Source organism: Rhinolophus hipposideros, assembly GCF_964194185.1.
Source record: "Rhinolophus hipposideros genome assembly, chromosome: 11".
In the NCBI taxonomy this organism is placed as follows: domain Eukaryota; kingdom Metazoa; phylum Chordata; class Mammalia; order Chiroptera; family Rhinolophidae; genus Rhinolophus; species Rhinolophus hipposideros.
In genome coordinates, this window is record NC_138057.1 from 39,177,361 (window position 1) to 39,182,452 (window position 5,092).

The window sequence follows — 5,092 nt, forward strand, 5'->3', positions numbered from 1 at the left end:
ATGCAAGTGCATTTCTTGATTTTTCTTAAAAATTTGAAATGTTGAGTAATATCTTACTTTCATAGAATATAGTCATGTACTCCAAGTGTTTTGCTGTGTTTTTTATAATCAGTAATGAGGGAACTAATTAATTCATCAGGAAAATAAGAGAAAGAAGATAACAATCAGAACAGAAACTAAAAATATTTATCTTCATTGCATAAATACATTTTACTGTAACTTTCACATGGAAAGTTTATAATCATTTTACAGATACGTGTGTTAAGAGTACCCACTATATAGTTACCAGTAATGAGGTAACAATAGATGAAAACATTGGTGTTTTGTGAATACTAAAATCAAGATGGTTCATTAAAAGAAGAAAGAGTAACAGTTGCTAAATAGAATGATAGTCAATATAGAAGCCACTATGTATATTCTATTCTATCTATGTTTTACTTCATATGTTACTAAAGTGAAAAAGAAAAAAATAGATTCATAGTTATCTGAAGATTTGAAGATAGACAAATGAGGAAAATGAGGTTCTGAGAGGAAAATGAGGTTCTGCAATTTATTACACAATTATTCTGGAACAAAAATATTGTGGCAATTTTTCTACCGTGTTTAACATTTATTTATACATAGCATACCAAGAGTGTTAATAACACACATTTTTTAGGTTAATTAAGATAAAGATAGGTTAGTAACTACTAGTCTGGAAGGCTATTAGCAGGGCAAGAGCTTACCTAACAATGTACGGATGAACATAAAATATAAAGATGCCAATTTTTTAAAAAAATATATGAGGAATAAGATTCATATTTCACTATAGATTTTTTTTTTTTTTTAACATTTTGGAGATCAGATACTTCTTGAAGAAACAAAATGTCTGTATGGTCATATAAACAAAATTCAGCATAGAATTTTACAGAGTTCATGGATTCTTTAGAGCCCATTCAGAGAACACAAGAACCTCAACTACACAGAGAAGACGTATAGTAGATAATTATTACTGATGATTAATGTAGGTAAAAAGAATTGCTTCAGGAATTTAGAACTTATTTGAATTTTGACAAATGTATATACCTATTCAACTGCCACCATGAACATGATATTGAACATCTTCTTTGCCCCCCAAAATTCCTTCCTTCTCCTATGCAGGCAACACCCACCTCAACAATGGCCCTAGACAACCCAAGACATACTTGCTGTCATTGTGAATTAATTTGGCATTAGCTAAAGTTTCCCAGAAATGGATGCATACAATATGTACTCTTTTTCTGCCAGCTTCTTTTGTTCAGTATAATGTTTTTAAGATCCATCCATGTTGTATATAATGGTAGTTTGCACTTTCTTTTTGCTGATAGTGGTCAAATGTGCGGATGTACTATTAATAGGCAATTGTATTACTTTCAAATTTTGGCTATAATGAACAGAGCTGCTATGAACATTTGTGTGTAAGTCTTTGTGTGAACAGCTGTTTTCATTTTTCTTTGGTAAAGATTCAGGATCACAACTGGTAGGTGATATGGTAAGTACAGATTTTACTTTAGGAGGACTGTCAAAACGTTTTCCATAATTGACGTGACATTTTACATTCCCACCAGCGATATATGATAATTCCAGTTGTTCCACATCCATGACAATCCTTTTTATTGTCAACCTGTAAAATTCTAATGGCCCAAATTATAGTATATGGTATCTCACTGTGGTTTAACTTTGTGTTTTCTTGATTAATGGTGTTGAATATCTTTTCATGTGCATCGTGGCCATTTACATATTATTTTACAAGATGTGTCTGTTCAAAATTTCACCCATTTTTAAAATTGGGTTGTATGTCTTATTTTTTGAGATTTTAGAGTTCTTTATGTATATTGGGAAACCATTCTTGGGAGATATCTATATCTAACATTTTCTTTTTTGCCAGTTTGGGACTTGCCTATTCATATTGCTAATGGTACATTTTGAGGAGTGTTTTTTCATTTTACTTTTTTAATTGATAAAATAAACATCATAATTTTCTCCTTTATTTTACATACTTTGTGTGTCCTTCCAAGAACCTTTAGCCTAATTCAAGGTCAGACAGACTTTCCCCTTTGTGTGTGTATGTGTGTGTGTGTGTGACGAAAGATAAGAGCTGAAGTTCATTTTCCTCCTTATGGATATCTAATTGCTTCAGCTCAATTTGTAGAAAAGATAATCCTTTCTCCACTGAGTTGTTCTTGGCCACTTTGGCAAAAGTATATTAACAAATTGTACATGAATCTACATCTGAACTCTATTCTCTGCCACTGATCTATATGTCTGCAAATATTACACTTTTTAGTATACTCTAGCTTTACAGTAAATCAAAGGCAGGTAGTTGGCTCTTGAACCACTTTTACTTTTTTTCTTTTTTTTGGTTTCCCCCTAAGGGGGTGCACCGTTCCTGGAAGTACTGCAATACCGGGTCGATGCGTGGAGTGGACGGAGCAAGCTCCTATTCCATCTCCCAGCTCCAAAAATCCATGTAATATATTGTCCTCGGATAGAGGACGTATCAGATATTAAACTGATAAGAAGAGATACTACACTTGATCTTAGCCAAAAGGCCGAGAAGCGATTCACTTTTACTTTTGATTTTAGTGAATTGAGGCTTCTCTGTTTTCTTGGTTAGCCTAAATAAAAGTTTGTGAATTTTGTTTATCTTTGCTCGAAGAGTTAAGCTTTGGTTCTGCTCTCTTTATTGAGAGATAAAAATTGAGAACCATTTAACTAGACTGAGAAAAAAAGTAGACTCAAATAAATAAAATCAGAAGAGAAAGAAATAAAATCAGAACATATGCTGCAGAAACTATTTGTACTATCATGTTTTGATTACTGTAATTTTGTAATATATTTTGAAATCAGAAACTGTGATACCTCTAGTTTTGTTCTTTGTCAGAATTGATTTGGCCATTCATGGTCTTTAGTGGTTCCATTAAAATTGTAGAATTTTTCCCTATTTCTGTAAAAAATGCCATTAGGACGTTGATAAAAATTGCACTGAATCTGGAGATCATTTTGGTAGTATGGATACTGTTATAATACTAAGTTTTCCAATCTATGAACACAGGAAATTTTTCCATTTGTTTGTGTCTTTCCTTTCTTTCAACAGTGTTTTGCAGTTTTCAGTAGACAACTATTTTTCCTCATTGGTTAAGTTTATTCATAATTACTTTATTCTTTTTGGTGCTATTTATTGTAAATGAGATTGTTTTCCTATTTCTTTTTCAGATATGTGATGAGTTAGTGTATAGAAACACAACTGATTTTTATATGTTGATTTTGAATCCTATTTATTGCTGTAATTTTTTATTAGATTCCAAAGTTCCAAACAAGTTGATTCTTGTCAATTTTTTGTCAGTTTAATGGTTACTTCATTGGAGAAATGCTTCTTAGAACACTTTGTTCTAACATTTCCATGACATCATCTCTTCCAAATCATAAATTTTGGTGTTATGCTTTCTTTTTTATTCAATTCAAAATATTTTCTAATTTTCCTAGTAATTTCTTTTTTTGACCCATGGTTTATTTAGAATTGTGCTGTTTACGTTTTATATACTTCATAGACTTTTTGCAATTACTGGTCCCTAGTTTAATTCTGTTTCAATCAAAAAAAATTCTAGAGTGTGAAAGGATCAGAGAACAGTCTCTCTTTAGTTCTTTGGAAGAAGGTGGATAAAAAGAAACTTCTTTAAAAATGGCAATGGTATCAGGATTCCTCAAGCAGGCCTGGTTTATTGACAATAAAGAGCAGGAATACATTAACACTGTGAAAGGATCCAAAGGTGGTCCCGGGTCAGCAGTGAGCCCCTATCTTAGCTTCAATCCATCCTCAGATGTTGCTGCCTTGCATAAAGCAGTAATGGTTAAAGGCGTGGATGAAGTAACCATCATTGACATTCTCACCAAGAGAAATAATGCACAGTGTCAACAGATCAAAGCAGCTTATCTCCAGGAAAAAGGAAAGCTCCTGGATGAAATTCTGAGCACTTACAGGTCACCTTGAGGAAGTTGCTTTGGCTCTAAAACTCCAGCCCAATTTGATGCTGATGAACTCCATGCTGCCATGAAGGGCCTTGGAACTGATGAAGACACTCGGAATGAAATTTTGGCATCAAGAACTAACAGAGAAATCAGAGAAATTAACAAAGTCTATAGAGAAGAACTGAAGAGAGACCTGGCTAAAGTCATCACCTCAGACACATCTGGAGATTACCAGAAGGCTTTGCTTTCTCTTATTAAGGGTGACCGCTCTGAGGATTTTAGCCTAAGTGAAGATTTGGCTGACTCAGATGCCAGGGCATTATATTAAGCAGGAGAAAGGAGAAAAGGGACAGATGTGAATGTGTTCAATACCATTCTTACCACCAGAAGCTATTCCCATCTTTGCAGAGTGTTTCAGAAATATGCCAAGTACAGTAAGCATGACATGAACAAAGTTCTGGACCTGGAGATGAAAGGTGACATCGAGAAATGCTTCACAATTGTGAAGTGTGCCACAAACAAGCCAATGTTCTTTGCTGAGAAGCTTCATCAGGCCATGAAGGGTGCTGGAACATCTCATAAGACATTGATCAGAATTATAGTTTCTTGTTCTGAAGTCGACATGAATAATATCAAAGCATGCTATCAGAAGTTGTGTGGTATCTCTCTCTGCCAAGCTATCCTGGATGAAACCAAAGGAGATTATGAGAAAATCCTGGTGGCGCTCTGTGGAAGACAGTAAACATTCCTTTGATGATCTCAAGCTTTTTTGATCAGAAGATTTTTTAATCATCTTTTCATTCCATATTACAGACTTAAATAGGAAAGTTTCTTCAGCAGTATTAGTCTAGATAACTAACTGCCTTCTGAAACTGTAGCCTATTTTTTTGTATCACAACTCTGTATAATAGAAATAAGTTTTTCAAAAATATATTTATCCTGACTATAAAACCCCATAAACAGGTTCTAGTAACATTACCTGGGAAAGATGTCTATGCAACAGAAAATAAAATGATTTTACAGAACAAAAAAAAATTCTATATTTGCCTTTAAAAAATACATATATTGAGACCTGTTTTATGGTCCTGCATACGGTTTATCTCAA

At 33.5% G+C, this 5,092-nt stretch overlaps 1 pseudogene across 1 annotated transcript; it reads left to right on the top strand.

Annotated features, from left to right (window-relative positions):
• Positions 1-3,691: 3,691 nt before the first annotated feature.
• Positions 3,692-4,729, top strand: LOC308504927 (annexin A1-like; annotated as a pseudogene). Its single transcript has one exon. The product of its transcript is annotated as an annexin A1-like (transcript).
• Positions 4,730-5,092: the final 363 nt, after the last annotated feature.